The sequence below is a fragment of the Mustela lutreola genome, chromosome 7, assembly GCF_030435805.1.
Source record: "Mustela lutreola isolate mMusLut2 chromosome 7, mMusLut2.pri, whole genome shotgun sequence".
In the NCBI taxonomy this organism is placed as follows: Eukaryota; Metazoa; Chordata; class Mammalia; order Carnivora; family Mustelidae; genus Mustela; species Mustela lutreola.
The window spans coordinates 67,617,676-67,634,579 of record NC_081296.1 but is presented as its reverse complement, the minus strand read 5'-3'; the positions used below and the strand labels follow the sequence as shown (position 1 = coordinate 67,634,579).

General features: G+C 41.0%; 1 long non-coding RNA gene and 1 pseudogene across 1 annotated transcript; both read right to left on the bottom strand.

The window, feature by feature from the left end:
• Positions 1 to 1,637: 1,637 nt before the first annotated feature.
• Positions 1,638 to 15,931, bottom strand: LOC131836141 (uncharacterized). The gene is made up of 3 exons (XR_009355521.1): positions 15,802 to 15,931; positions 13,204 to 13,284; positions 1,638 to 2,850 (listed from the first exon to the last, which is right to left on the bottom strand). It is a non-coding gene; the product is annotated as an uncharacterized LOC131836141 (long non-coding RNA).
• LOC131836140 (thioredoxin reductase-like selenoprotein T) lies at positions 4,842 to 6,289 on the bottom strand (annotated as a pseudogene).
• Positions 15,932 to 16,904: the final 973 nt, after the last annotated feature.

Sequence of the window (16,904 nt, the reverse complement as noted above, 5' to 3'; positions counted from 1 at the left end):
TGCTACCAAGCACTAATGCTTACAAAACTATACACATCTCAAAATGGAAGACATTGGTGATTTTGTTGTTCTTAAACAACTTGTAACATTTGTCCACAAGTATTAAAATATACATATATATATATTTCTATTGCACATATCCCGTTTTTAACTTTTTAAAAGAAAAACTGCCAGCTGACATGGATGAAGAAAGGGAAGTAAGTAGGCAAAGCTACTGATCGAGGTGTAGTCATGCCTAAAATTACAGCTTTTCCCATCAAGAAGGGAACAAAATAGCCCAAGGGGAAAAATGTAGGAATATTAAGTAAACACTGGGCTAGTACAACTGGCATAGACCCATTTTGTTAGATGCTTTCTGGTGACAACCACTAAAAATGCAAAAGAACAACTTGAATGAGATCATTTAACAGTGGTTTTAGCTGTGAAATAAAAAATACAAAGCAACTGGAGAAGATGAGTCTGATATATACTCAAACAAATGGAACAGAGATGGTTTCACTGGAGCTGACAGTATAAAGTCCCTATCCCCTGCCAAATGATCTTACCCAAAACACTGCAAAAAGGACATGGGGAAGATGGATAACAGAAAACTAAAGATATAAATTCTCAACATACCAATGGGACTCATGTATGGAGGTTCCTTTCTGTCTTTAAGAACTCCAAAATAGTCAAAGCAAATATCAAGAAGTTGACTGAGAAGTTACTTAGAGAAAAGTTACCTTTATCCAAAGTTATTTCTATTCTGTACCACTCAGTATTTGCCCTCAAAGGAAATTATATCTATATTATGTAATTATTTTTACTAAAAAGCTTTCTTATGCCAATTCATATAGGTTGACCAATTTAAAAACTAAAAGTACTCAATAATTAGCACTTTTGGCCATTTCTGTCACTGCTAAATTTTTTAGGGTAAATTTGCCCTAAGTTTTTAGTATCACAGCATGAGTGACCCTAGGCAAATTCCCTAAATCACAGATTATGACCTAAGGCAATTTGTTCTTAATTGCATCTAAGAAGTTTCAAATTTTTTCTCACAAAGATTCAGTTTTCTTCTTATGTAAAGAGCTGACAATTCATACAGTGGTCCTCTGTTGATTTGGAAGCAAGAATAGCTTTACATTACAGTCTGTTCATCACATGGTGTAAGCTTTACAGAGAAGAGGAAGATCCGTATTTTTATTGAACTATTTTTCTTGTTTGAGGTGTTTTCCAGACCCTGAATTTCTTCTAAATCAACCACGAATTTGGGAACATTGCTACTGAAGTCCATTCTCTGATGAGTAAGTTCAGTTCCAACTGGGCAATATTACCTGAGTCCCAGTCTTTACAGCCTAACATTACATCTCACCTAAAAAAATAAACCAAACATCTGAGTACCCATCTTGGGTCAAAGGAACAAAGTTATTTATGTTTTTAGAAAACAGGAGCTACAGGGACGCCTGGGTGGCTCAGTTGGTTAAGCAGCTGCCTTCGGCTCAGGTCATGATCCCAGCGTCCTGGGATCGAGTCCCATATCGGGCTCCTTGCTCCGCAGGGAGCCTGCTTCTCCGTCTGACTCTGCCTTCCACTCTGTCTGCCTGTGCTCGCTCTCGCTCGCTCTCTCTGACAAATAAATAAAATCTTTAAAAAAAAAAAAAAGAAAACAGGAGCTACAGAATGTAAGATGTCATAAAGTCAGATGGAGCTGCATAAGGCATTTTTGCTGCTTTTTTCTCAGGAGAAAGGAATTCTCTGGGTATGTTTTTGTTCCCCATTCCTCCATGCCCAAAGTTGAAGGCAGGTCATAATAGAGAATCCACCATATTTTCTGAACAGAAAAACCACTTAAGCCACTCTTGTTCCTGCTTAGCAGCATGTTTCCATGTCTCAAGTGCTATGTAAGAATCCACAAAAAAGAATGGAATAATTTGCAATATAAGGAGCCTCTCATCTGAGGGAGGTGAACAGGGTTCCATCACTGGACTTGAAGCTGTTTTGTTTCCTTTTCCGAACTTTCAGTAAACTCAACCATGCATTCACATGGTTAGCAAATGTACAATGTGGTCCTTCCTTAGAAAAGTGAAAAATCATTTAAAAATATGAAATGTCCAAAGACTTCTCAGACAGAAACCAGCAACAGCTTCCTTCTCTAGGAGAAAAATCCCGCTTCTCGTCCAAAATGTAGATTTGCACATGTAAACGTATATTTGACAGACTCTGTTAATCTTGAATCATTTTGTCTTTATGCTTCTTTATCACATCAAAGGTTTTATTGCAAAATTGGGCTTTTGTTCTTTTCCAGCAAATGTACTTCAAAGGATGAGTCACGATTTAGATATTTAATATTTGTAGTTTTTAAGCATCTCTTTCATTTCATATTAGAACACATATTTGGAATGTACTCCTTGCAGATTTGACTGTGCTTATGACAGTGGCCGAAAATGGAAGACATTAAAAAAAAAAAACAACAAAAAACCCACCAACAACAAAAAACCCCTGAACCCATCCATACTTGCTCTGTATTTAGTCTTCTTGTTTGGAACAAAAGGTAAAGTATTAACATACACCAGCATCTAAGCACCTGTTTCAAATTAAGCATCAGTTTCAGCTTCCAAAATAATTTCTTTGTAATTAAGCAAAAAGCAGAACATGTACATCAGTTGCTTCTTTCTTTCTGGAGAACTTGGCAAGACAACTGCATCCTAGGAGCCTCTCAATGTTGAATCTGAGAAAAGGAACAACAAAAAAAAGCAGCCTTTTCCAATCCAAACCATGGAGGTAAAACATGTAGAAAAGAGATATCCACATTTCAAGAATAGGACAAGTGGCTGGATAAAAGGACTACCTACTCCAGGAGACAAGACAGAATACCTGGAAATAAAAAATAAATTAAAAACAGGGAGGTTAAGACAAGTACTTCTGCATGAGCTCACTTTTAAAGATGATATTTAAAAACACATAGAAAGGAAAGATATTTTAAATATATTTTAGATACACACTCCCTAAAAGAAAATGTCCAACCATAACACCAAATTCAGTATTGTCATCAGAAAAGCAGCAACAGTCAGAAAAAATATATAAGCACAATACAAAAAAGTTAGATTTATGTAAAAACTTGTATTATAAAATAAGAGATACACATGTCCAAGGGTTCCGGGGTGGCTCAGTCAGTCAGGGCATCTGACTCAATTTCAGCTCCAGTCATGATCTCAGGGTTGTGAGATAGAGCCCTATGTCGGGCTCAGCACTGATTCGGCTTGAAATTCTCTCTCTCCCTCTGCCCCTCAACATGCTCACATGCACTCTCTCTCTCAAATGTATAAATCTTTAAAAAAAGAATATCACAAAGCTGCAGTAAGCAAAACAGGCACAAAAAAAGACACATAGGTCAACAGAACAGAACAGAAAATCCAGAAATAAATCCACAATTATATAGTCAATTAATCTTCAACAAAGCAGGAAAGAATGTCCAATGAGAAAAAGATGGTCTCTTCAATAAATGGTGTCGGGAAAACAGGATAGCTACATGCAAAAGAATGAAACTGGACAATCTGCTTACACTGTAAACAAAAGTAAACTCAAATGTATTAAAGACCTAAATATGAGAACCGAAACCATAAAAATCCTAGAAGAGATCACAGGCAGTAATGTCTCTGACATCAGCCACAGTAACATTTTTCTAGATAGGTCTCCTACAGCAAGGGAAATAAAAGCAAAAATAAATTATTGGGACTATACTATACAAAAAGCTTCTGTACAGGGGCACCTGGTTGGCTCAGTGGGTTGGGGCCTCTGCTTTCGGCTCGGGTCGTGATCCCAGTGTCCTGGGATCGAGCCCCACATTGGGCTCTCTGCTCAGCGGGGAGCCTGCTTCCTCCTCTCTCTCTGCCTGCCTCTCTGCCTACTTGTGATCTCTGTCTGTCAAATAAATAAATAAAATATTAAAAAAAAAAAAAAAAAAAGCTTCTGTACAGCGAAGGAAACAACCAACAAAACTAAAAGGCAACCTACTGAATGGGAGAATATATTTACAAATGAAATACCCAATAAAGGGTTAGTACCCAAAATACATAAAGAACTGATACAGTTCAATACCAAAAAACCCCAAAAACCAATTAAAAAATGGGCAGAAGACATGAACAGATATTTCTCCAAAGATGACATACAGATGGCCAAAAGACACATGAAAAGATGCTCAACATCACTCATAATCAGGGAAATAAAAAATTCTGGCAGGGGATACCTGGGTGGCTCAGTCCGCTAAGCAGCTACTTTCTGCTCAGGTCATGATTTCAGGATCCTCCTCAGCAGGGAGCCTGCTTCTCCCTCTCCCTCTGCTGCTCCCCCTGCTTGTGCTCAATTCTAAGGGCAAGATAACTCGCAGTAATGTTGAGGGGAAAGAAGAAACACACTAGTTCCTTCCAGGAGGAAATATGCTAAAAGAATTCTATGTAAACCAAATAAACATGAAAGAGCACCTTTTCCTAAAAGGGAACCTTTTTAGACTATCTTACAAATTCCTTCAACAATACCTACAAATAAAAATGTATACATTCATCATAATATAAACCCCACCTTCCCCCCAATCTATATCTTCATATTAGGCAATAATGCTAGAATATCATATGCCTGTTTTCTCTTCAAAAGGCCTAATTTCAGGCGCCTGGGTGACTAAGTCGGTTAAGCGTCTGCCTTTGGCTCAGCTCATGATCCCAGGGGGCTGGGATCAAGTCCTACTTTGGGCTCCCTGCTAAGTGGGGAGACTGTGTCTCCCTCTCTCAAATAAATAAAATCTTAAGGAAAAAAACAAAAAAAAGAAACCCACAACCCAAATAACCAGTTTCACATTCACTTAGTCACCATTCTTTTTTTTTTTTTTAAACTTACATCTGCTTAGTTTTTTATTGAGTTAAGTATAAAGGCCCAGTTAATCAACTCATTAGATTGGTCAAGGCAAGACACTTGAACTACATAACAGTATTTAAAAAGCAGTTGGTCTTTTAGTAATTCTCTGGTAATCACACATGCACACATGCACATACACACAAATTGGTAGAGTACTCTGGATATAGGATTTCCCCCCATAATCTCATATAATGCACTGTTCACAATCTGCAGTATTTTGAAAACTATAAATTGGAAATGACCAAATTAAAGATGCCTGATATACTCTTATAAAGTATTTGGGAACTTCAGCTGGATTCCCAAAAAGATCAATTTTAAACTATAAAAAGGGAAAATTCATATAAAATTACAACAGATTTAACAGACATCTTTGAAAAGAAAGTCAAATTGTAACTCCCATTTTCTACTTTTCCAAATATGACTAAGGAAAAAACGGTACAAGTGGCAATGTCTACATTTTTAAAAAACTGTTAACTGAGTGGATTTGGAAAAGAAATAAAAGCTATACAGTATTATTGCACTCCACGAATGTGCAGAATTCCAAAATGTGCCAGCACTGAAAAACTGTCTTGCATTGAGGTTTTTCAAGAGGTACAACGAGCCTGCCAAAAAAGCATCTGGTCTGTACTAACAGCTTGCTGTCTTCAGTAAAGGCCTTCATAATGTCAGTCATGCTGCTCTTGCAAAAACTCCCTTAACATAAAAGAGTTTTCAGTGCTGATAGGTGGGGCTATGATCTAAGATATGGGATTGAATCCATATGCACATTAAGCTTCATTTCATTGTCCAGAATTTGAACAAGCATGGATGGGAGGTGACCAGATTCCAGCTTAGACCACACAGGCACATCATTCAAAGTTATCTCAAATGCACCTGTTGACATACACTGGTTCTCAATCATGTTGCTCAAGAAGAAAACCATCATACATGCATAGACCTTATTTTCTTGGCCCCACTGCCAGATGCTAGGAGCTTGCATGCCAAAGAAAGCATGGGGCCTTTAGAAACCTTGGATCATGGGGCCTTGGATCCTTGCCAACAATTATTAAGCCTATTAATACTAGTTTGAAGACTGACAGGAAAGATGCTAAGTGTCTATCTATGGGTTGAGGGAGGTAATTTTCTCCTTCAATGCGGATGTCTGGGTACCGCTGGCTTATAACCCACATGTACTCCTCAAACACCCGCCTATAACCTCAGGAAACACAAATCTGGAACTTCAGCAGCGGCCCCGTGGCGTACTGCATCTTTAATCTTTTGCTAGGCACGCCGCCCAGGTTGGCCAAGGCATCGCTCCGGATCACCACCGCCGCCACTAGTTTAGGAGAACTAGCAGAAACCTCATCTTAAGCGAGCCAGCCACTTCGGCCGCGCTCAGAGACTCAGTCATCATTCAATATTAACTCTAAACACAAATATGGGTCACCAACTGTAGAACCTACTGAAAGTGAATGAATAGTAGTAGCTTAGTATGAAAGCCATAGTTCTGACCTCGACCTACAATTATCCCTAAGATCTACACCACCTTCCACCATATCTCTTTTGACCCCAACTCTATCTCTATCTCCTCTTCCAACATGTGCTCTAACCACACTGGACTCCTTGCTCTTCTTAGAATGTCAGGCATTCTCCAACCTCATAACCTTGGAATTAATACTCCCTTTGTGAGGACCCTTCACCAGGTATCCACATAGCTAGTTCCCTCAAGTCTTAACTTAAATGTCATTTTCTCAGTAAAGCCTACCCTGAGCCCTGTTTAAGATTATACTGTCCCTCAGTCCCACCCACAGACATGCTTCTACCATTCCCCTTTACCCTATCTACTTTTTCTTTTATCTATGGCATGTAACACTAACTAACCTACTTCATAAGGTATTTATTATGTTTCTCATTTACTGTGTTACCTAAAATATAAGCCTCCAGGGGTGCCTGGCTGGCACGGTCAGTGAAGCATGCAACTCTTGATCTCAGGGTTATGAGTCTGAGCATCATGCTGAATGTAGAGATCACTTAAAATTAAAATCTTTGGGGCACCTGGGTGGCTCAGTGGTTTAAGCCTCTGCCTTCGGCTCAGGTCATGATCTCAGGGTTCTGGGATCGAGCCCCGCATCGGGCTCTCTGCCCAGCGGGGAGCCTGCTTCCCCCCCTCTCTCTGCCTGCCTCTCTGCCTACTTGTGATCTCTCTCTGTCTATCAAATAAATAAAAATCTCAAAAATAATAATAATAAAAATAAAATCTTTAATAAATAATGTAACTTAATATAACGGAACATTACATGTAACATAACAGCAAGCTCCCTGCTGAGCAAGAAGCCCGATGTGGGACTCGACCCCAGGACGCTGGGATCATGACCCGAGCTGAAGGCAGCTGCTTAACCAACTGAGCCACCCAGGCGTCCCGAGCATGCGACTCTTAATCTCAGGGTCACGAGTTCAAGCATTATGTTGGGCATGGAGCCTACTTAACAACAACAAAAACTACCACCACCATCACAAAATCCACAAAGATTAAAAGGAGGGCAGTCTTGTTGTGAACAGGGCCTGTGACTTGTGGGGTCTGCATTAACTCTGGATGGTGATGGTTAGTGTCAGAACTATATTGCAATACACTAGTTGGGTGTCAAAAGAGTGACCAATTGAATGAGGAGGAAGTGATGCTGAGTGACTTCTAAGACAAGGTCATAGATGGGGCTGTGAGTTCTCACTATTCTCTTGGACTGTTTATTCTGGGAGACATCGGCTGCTGTATCATGAGGACATCCAAGCAGCCTTAGAAGAGGCTGACATTGGCAGGAACAAAGGCTTTCCACCACTAGCATGAATTTATCAGCCACATGAAGGAGCCACCATGGAATTGGGTAATTGCCACCCCAGCCAGTCAGTATCTTGACTGCAACCTTAGAAGAGAACCCAAGCCAGAAAGCCCCACTGTTCAACTGTTCTGTAACTTCCCACCCGGATAAACTGAAACAGATAATAGTTCCTTACTATTGCTTTAATCCACTAATTTTTGGGTAATCTGTTATGCATCATTAAATAACTAATATACTTTGCTTCCTCTAAGAACAGAAAGAATGGTAAGTCATGGAAGTTAATTACTCCTTTCTTTCTTTATTTTAAAGTTATTTATTTATTTATTTATTTGACAGAGAAAGAGAGAGAGAGAGATCACAAGTAGGCAGAGAGTGAAAGAGAGAGAAGCAGGCTCCCTGCTGAGCAGAGAGCCTGATTCGGGGCTCGATCCCAGGATGCTGGGATCATGACCTGAGCTGAAGGCAGAGGCTTAACCCACTGAGCCCCCCAGGCGCCCCTAATTACTCCTTTCTTAAAAAATAAAAATTCTCCTTACTTTGCTATATAAATTCAGAACACATTTTATAAAACACAATGGATATCCTTATCATTCCAGTTAAGTTTTTAAGTGTTTCATTAAAATAGTGCTGGGCCTGCTAGAGTTTCTGCCCCCAGATATGGATAACTCTGCTAATGTAAAATCACTGCCTGAGCAAAAATGTAACTTCTCAGTCATTCAACATTTACTGAGTGCTTCCTTTCTTTGAAAATTTTAAAATTATTTACTTGAACAGGTATAAAGCACATAAAAAGAAAAGGTACAATAGGATATACAATGTTTCTTCCATATCCTTTATTTATTTACTTTTATTTCAATTAAATTAGCCAACATATAGTACATCATTAGTTTAAGATGTAGAGTCCAATAATTCATTAGTTGCATATAACACCCAGTGCTCATCACATCACCTGCACTCCTTACTGCCTATCAGCCAATTCCATATCCTTTTAGATATTCAATGGCTATATAACAGCTGTTTAAGTAGATTTATTTTCTCCCTACAAACGAAAGTATACTATACACTATGTTCTACACCTTGCTTTTCCCTTTATTATTTATTATATTAGTGATCATTCTGTATCAGAATTAAAGCTACCTTGGGGTGCCTGGGTGGCTTAGTGGGTTAAGCTGCTGCCTTCGGCTCAGGTCATGATCTCAGGGTCTGGGATCGAGTCCCCACATCGGGCTCTCTGCTCAGCGGGGAGCCTGCTTCCTCCTCTCTCTCTCTGCCTGCCTCTCTGCCTGCTTGTGATCTCTCTCTGTCAAATAAATAAATAAAATCTTTAAAAAAAAAAAAAAAAAAAAGAATTAAAGCTACCTTAAAAAAAAAAGATTTTATTTACTTATTTGAGAGACAGCAAGCGAGAAAGTGTGAGTAGGAAGAGAGGCATAGGGGGAGAGAGAAGCAGACTCCCCACTGAGAAGGGAGCCAAACGTGGGCTCAATTCCAGGACTCTGGGATCATGACCTGAGCCGAAAGCAGATGCTTAACCGACCAGTGACCCAGGTGTTCCAAAGATACCCTTTAAATACAGAAGCACCTAAATTTATTCACAACAGTTCCCTGCAGATAGATACTTAGATTGTTACCAACACTGTGCTATACCAATGTCAAGTTTCTATTACTATCTACCTGGATTATTTATTTTTTAAAAAGATTTATTTATTTGAGAGAGTGTGCATGTAACATGACACACACTAGAAGGAGAAAGAGAGAGAATCTCAGTCGTCACAATGCCCAACGTGGGGCTCAATCTCAGGACCCTGAGATCAGGACCTGAGCCAAGACTGAAACCAAGAGTTGGACACTTAACCAACTGCACCACCTAGAGGCCCTCTATCTACGTGGATTTAATTAAGGTTCTAAATTCAAGTAACAAAGCCTCTGTTCTAAAGGCATACTGATAAAGACTCTAGCACCTGAATTTGTCCCAGCAGTTTTTTTTTCTTTTATTCCTTTTCTTTATTCCTTTCCTTTTCTATATCATAATACAGATCTTCCTTATGATCTGAAAAACCCATCCTAAATTGAAAATATCCTAAGCCAAAAATGCGTTTAATACAACTAACTTAGGGGTGCCTGGGTGGCTCAGTTGGTGAAGTGTCTGCCTTCAGCTCAGGTCATGATCCCAGGGTCTTGGGATCAAGTCCCACATCAGGCTTTCTACTTAGCAGGGAAGTCTGCTGCTTCTTCTGCCTGTTACTCCCTCTGCTTGTTCTCATTCTCTCTGCTTGTTCTCTCTCTCTGACAAATAAATAAATAAAATAAAATAAAAATTCACCTTACAAACCTCATAGCTTATACCTTAAATGTGTTAGAATACTACATTAGCCTACAGTTGAGCAAAATAATCTAATCCAAAGCCTATTTTATAATAAATTTTTGAATATCTCATATAGTTTATTGAATATTGTACTGAAAGTAAGAAAACAGCTGTATGTGTACTGTTTATCCTCGTGGATCACATGGCTGACTTACAGCTGTGGCTTGCTTCCAGTGTCCAGCACCACAAAAGCATCACACCAGGGGCGCCTGGGTGGCTCAGTGGGTTAAGCCACTGCCTTCGGCTCAGGTCATGATCCCAGGGTCCTGGGATCGAGTCCCACATCAGGCTCTCTGTTCAGCGGGGAGCCTGCTTCCTCCTCTCTCTCTCTGCCTGCCTCTCTGCCTACTTGTGATCTCTCTCTGTCAAATAAATAAATAAAATCTTAAAAAAAAAAAAAAAAAAAAGCATCACACCACATACTGCTATCCAGGGAAAAGATGAAACTTTAAAAGCTGAAATATGGGGCACCTGGGTGGCTCAGTGGGTTAAGCCGCTGCCTTCAGCTCAGGTCATGATCTCAGGGTCCTGGGATCGAGTCCCGCATCCGGCTCTCTGCTCAGCAGGGAGCCTGCTTCCTCCTCTCTCTCTCTGCCTGCCTCTCTGCCTACTTGGGATCTCTCTCTGTCAAATAAATAAATAAAATCTTAAAAAATAAATAAATAAAATAAAAATTAAAGCTTAAATATGGGGCGCCTGGGTGGCTCAGTGGGTTAAGCCTCTTTCTTCAGCTCAGGTCATGATCTCAGGGTTCTGGGATCAAGTCCTTTGTCAGGCTCTCTGCTCAGTGGGGAGCCTGCTTCCTTCGCTCTCTCTCTGTCTCCCTCTCTGCTTACTTGTGATCTCTCTCTCTGTCAAATTAATAAATAAAATCTTTAAAAAAAAAAAAAACAAAAAAACCGAAATATGGTTTCTACTGAATGTGTACTGCTTTCGCAGCATTGGAAAGGCAAAAAATCATTAAGGCAGGGGCACCTGGGTGGCTCAGTGGGTTAGACCTCTGCCTTTGGCCCAGGTCATGGTCCTGGGATCAAGCGCCACATTGGGCTCTCTGCTTAGCAGGGAGTCTGCTTCCCTCCCCCACTCTCTGCTTGCATCTCTGCCTGCTTGTAATCGCTGTCTGTCAAATAAACGAATAAAATCTTAAAAAAATAAAATTATTAAGGCAAACCACCATTAATCAGGGACTGTCTGTATAGATGGAAATTTTTACTTACTTTTTCTTAAAATTTGTTTTTTTTTTTTTTTAAAGATTTTATTTATTTATTTGAGAGAGAGAGACAGTGAGAGAGAGCATGAGCGAGGAGAAGGTCAGAGAGAGAAGCAGATTCCCCACGGAACTGGGAGCCCGATGTGGGATTCGATCCTGGGACTCCGGGATCATGACCTGAGCCGAAGGCAGTTGTCCAACCAACTGAGCCACCCAGGCATCCCTTAAAATTTGTTTTTATTGTGGTAAAATACACATAATATAAAATTTATCATCTTCACTCTTTTTAAGTGTTCAGTTCAGTGGTATTAAGTTCATTCATACTGTTGTGCAAGTATCACCACCTTCTACCTCCAGAACTTTTTTCATTTGCAGAACTGAAACTCTGCCCCCATTAAATAGTAACTCCCAATATCCCCCTCCTGAAGGCCCTAGTAATCACCATCCTACTTTTTGTCTCTATGATATTGACTATTCTTTTTTTTTTTAAGATTTTATTTATTTATTTCACACAGAAAGAGATCACAAGTAGGCAGAGCAGAAGGCAGAGAGAGAGGGGGAAGCATGCTCCCCGCTGAGCAGAGAGCCTGATGTGGGGCTCAATCCCAGGACCCTGAACCACAACCTGAGCCGAAGGCAGAGCCTTAACCCACTGAGCCACCCAGGCACCCCGATTTTGACTATTCTTAAGTACCTCTGTAAGTGGTATAGAATATTTTAATTCTTAAAGCAGCTGTACACTGATTTCCATGTAATATAATCAATGTATATGACTAAGTAGATGTTATGAGTTGAACTATGTCCTCCCCAAATTCATAAACTGAAGTCCTAATCTCTAGTACCTCAAAATGTGACCTTATCTGGAATTAGAGTTAATAGAGTCATTGCAGATATAATTAGTAAAAAGGAAGTCATACTGGAGCAGGGTAGGTCCCTAATCTAACTTGACTGGTGTTCTCATAAAAGAGAATTTAGGACACAGACACACTGGGAGAATGCCACGTGAAGACTGGAGTCATGATGCTACAAGCCAAACAACTACCAAAAGTTAGAAAAACGGCCTGAAACACAACCTTCCCTAGTACCTTCAAAGGGAATATGGCCCTGCAAACACCTTGATTTTGGATGTTTGATCTCCAAAGCTGTGAGACAATATATTTCTTTTCTTCTAAGTCACCCAGTTTGTTACAGCAGCTCTAGGAAACTAATATATAGTAAGTATGAACCCTATTTTACAAATAAGGTTACTGTAAATTATTAAAGCATGTATTATCTTTTGCTCTTTGAGCAATGGAACATACATCTGTGGTAAATTCAGAAAATACCAACACTTGGAATAGAATAGACTAAAACCTAGAAATATTAAAAGTTACTGGAAAGCTTTAGAAATTAAAGATTAAAATATCAGTATTTATCTATAATTAAAACAAGTGAATATATTCTAAAACTTGCCTAGTAGAATTTATATTTTATCATTTGATCATTAATCTAATTAAATCTGTACCATTTTTCTTTATCCAATAAAAATTACTGGTTTGGGCAAATGATCAAGTTCTTTTTAAATACTTGATACACTCTTTTTGTTGAAAACATAAAATTTTGCTTAGATGTAAATGATTTCTAGTCATGGGACACCTGCGAGGTTCAGTTGGTTAAGTAGCTGCCTTCAGCTCAGGTCATGATCCCAGGGTCCTGGGACAGAGTCCCATGTAAGCAGGGAGCCTACTTCTCCCTTTCCCTCTGCTCCCTTCTCGTGCTTGCTCTTTCTCTCTCTCTACTGCTCTCTCTCTCTCAAATAAATAAAACCTTAAAAACAAATTTCTAGTCATTTTTGATGTTCATTTTCTGTTGAAGCTTACTGTTCTACTTCCATCTAGTTATTTTCCAAGCTGCTTGAACAGTATCTGGAAGCATCAGCCCCTATTACTCACTTGCCAAATCCTGAGTTCAGATTTTTGCTTTCTTCTTAAGATGAATAGAAAAGCACCTGGAAGCCAAAGAAAATGTTCTTCCTGTGATAAGGAAAAATAAAAACAACATTACGGTAAGGATACAGCCCTCACTTGTATTATATGCTTCTTTGTGGAAAACTATTTCAAATGAATGAAGTTATTGTTATTATTATTTTTAAAGATTTTATTTGTTTGACAGAGATCACAAGTAGGCAGAGAGGCAGGCAGAGAGAGAGGAAGGGAAGCAGGCTCCCCACGGAGCAGACAGCCCCATGTGGGGCTCGATCCCAGCACCCTGGAATCATGACCTGAGCTGAAGGCAGAGGCTTTAACCCACTGAGCCACCCAGGCACCCCGAACAGTTATGTATTTATTTATTTATTTTAAAAGAGATTTTATTTATTTATTTGACAGACAGAGATCACAAGTAGGCAGAGAGGCAGGCAGAGAGAGAGAGAGAGGAGGAAGCAGGATCCCTGCAGAGCAGAGAGCCCAACGCAGAACTCGATCTCAGGACGGGATCATGACCTGAGTGGAAGGAAGAAGCTTTAACCCACTGAGCCACCCAGGTGCCCCCCGAACAAAATTATTTTTTAAAAACATCACTATGGGGTGTCTGAGTAGCTCAGTCATTTAAGTGTCCAATTCTTGTTTCCCCTCAGATCATGATCTCATGGGTCTTGGGATCCAGCCCCAGTAGGACTCTGATCTCAACCCGGTGTGTGTGGGTGTGTGTGTTGGTGGTTGGGGTATGTGTGTGTGTGTGTGATCCAGCCCCAGGAGGACTCTGATCTCGACCCAGTGTGTGTGTCTCAGTGTCTGCCTGAAAGATTCTCTCCCTCTGCCCCTCCCCACACCTGTGCTCTCTCTTTAAATAAATCTTAAAAAAAAAAATTATCGGGGTACCTGGGTGGCTCAGTTGGTTAAGTGTCTGCCTTCCACTCAGGTCATGACCCCTGCTCAGCAGGGAGTCTGCCTCTCCCACTCTCTCTCTCCCTCTGTGCTTTCTCTCTCTCAAATAAATAAATAAATAACAATCTTTTAAAAAAATAATAAAAAAAAATTATCAAAAACTATTCAGGGGCGCCTGGGTGGCTCAGTGGTTTAAAGCCTCTGCCTTCAGCTCAGGTCATGGTCCCGGGGTCCTGGGATTGAGCCCCACATCAGGCTCTCTGCTAAGCAGGGAGCCTGCTTCTTCTCCTCCCCTCTCCTGCCTGCCTCTCTGCCTACTGTGATTTCTGTCTGTCAAATAAGTAAATAAAATCTTAACAAAACAAAACAAAACAAAAAACACCAAACTCTTGAATCTGTGGTTCTCAAGTTTTTATGGTACACTGTTCCCACTAAGAATCTGATGATGCTATGGTCTCTCTTCTCTCAACAGACCTTTGCTTTAATATAGATGACCACACCCCTCTGTTGTAAGGTAGGAAGGAATAATGTTCTGTTCCTTTCCTCTGCCTGTGTATTTTCTTTCTTCTTCTAGATGAAACTGAAAAAAATACTCCTGACAAAAGCAAGAGAAAGGTCTTATTTATAAGGAAGCTATTTCTTTACCAGGTATTTCCAGCTTTGCTAAATCAAGGACCAGCAAAAAGCACACCAGAAAATATTCATCCCTATTATGACATATCAGTAGAACTGGACCCAACTAACAAGCCAATTCTAAATAGGCTTCGTCAATTTAGAAACCTAGTAACAGAACTTTCCAAGAATTTAACTGAAAGACCGAATGAGAAGTCATAAAAACCCACATTATAAAAAAAATCCCACAGACAAGAACCGAATACAAATGACTTGACAGTATTATATTTGGCAACACCACCACATTACACAAATTACGTTCTAATAATATTTCCCCAAACTCTTTCTCATTATCTCTCTAAATAATAAATAAAAATTTACACTGGCTCCTTTAATTCTGGAAAACAACTGTGAATTCTACCGGGACCTAGAGTCAGTCGAGATTAATGCGCCATTAAGCAATTACCAGGTCATACAAGGACAAAGATGCTTACTCGGATCTTAAAAGTTTGAGGGGTGCGCGTGGGAATGAATGGATGGGTAGCAAGAGAACGTGAATGATACACACAAATGAAAATCCCGGGGGAGAACCTGTTAAACCGAATCTCAAGGTCAACGGACCAGGACACAAATGACTCAGGGCCCCAACAGGCCTCGACTGATATCGGAGACTCAGGCAAAACAGTGGACACGAAGCCGTGAGGTGAAGAATATAAATAAAATCAATAAAGGTATTCTTTAACAAATAAACCGTTGGACGACGCAGCGGTTGGCAGAGACACACCCGCGTGAGTGCACTCACCGGGGAACAAACCGAAAGCACAAAGGCGGCCAAAAAGGCACTAAGAAGGGCAGCGGCGGGTAAAGGACGAAGTGTTGGTGCGACACACCCCGGAACGTTTGCACGGCCGCACTGGGCAGCTCGGAAGGGAACCCCCGCCAGGCCGAGGCCCGCGCCCGCCGCAGAGGCAGGCTCCGCGCGCTCCCATCCCCCGGCCAGACTGGGCCGCGCCACCTCCTGCTAGTTCCCCGTCACCTGCCTTCTTCGCTTACCTCGCACCGACTAGCAGACGCACTGGACACTCCGGGGGCCTTGCCGCCCCCGGCCCAACGGCCGGCTCGCAGCGGCACGCCTCACTCCGCCATCTTCGCTCCTTCCCGAGTCCGCCAACCCTGCGGCAGCTGTTTCCACAAGTCCCGCCCCCACATCTGCCGCTGAGTCCTGACTGGATAACGACTTGCGCAAGCGTACTCTCTTCCTGCTATAGGTTGGTTGGGATGGACGTCTGTCAATAGGGCTGACCCCACTCTTTTAGATCGGTTTTTTTGGCGGGCGGGGGGAGAGGGGATTGGTCCCAGGGTTGAGGTATGGGGAAAAATTTTTTTGTAATTCGCTTGTTAGGAATGCAAAATTATTTCCGCGTAGAAGCGGTGTCACTTGGTGGAAAGGTAGTCTGGCTAGGCCGCATGACAATTTTAAGCCACCTTAAGTCAACTATACTGCTAATAATTTCATTCTTGGACCGGGAGCTTTTAATCCCGGACATAATACCACACCTAGGCAGACAGTATAATAGCTCCGATTTGTATCTGATTGTGTCTGACTCGTTTTCCATTCGTAAAGGGCCAGAACGTCAGACCGCTGTTTCGCTGTTTCCAGCTCTGGTCAATACAGGAGAGCAAATTAGTTTCTCTTGAGGATCCTTCTGCCAAATGCCAAACCGTTAAAACTGACAGTTTTGTTGCTTTTTACACTCAGCTGTTGGGCTCTTGAGATCCTTTCTAAAGCTATTGTTCCAGGAGGGGCACGTAGGGTAATTAGAACTTGCTATTACACGGTGCCACGGTGGCTCCCAGATCAGAGACATTGGTCCTCAAACACCACTAAGGCTGTCAGTTGGGCTGCTTCCTAGAAGTATGGATTCCTAAGGCTGCATCTCCTTGAGATCCAATTCCTAAAGTCCTCGGATGAAGCTAAGGAGTCTTATTTTTACAGAAGCTAATTATAAAGGGCAACTAAGGGAAAAACCTTCACTTAAATGGGGGCACCCAGCTCAGTCAGAAGGGCATGCTACTCTTGCTCTCAGGGTTGTGATTCAAGCCCCACTTTGGACATGGAGCCTACTTAAAAAAAAAAAAAAATCATACTTAGCAGT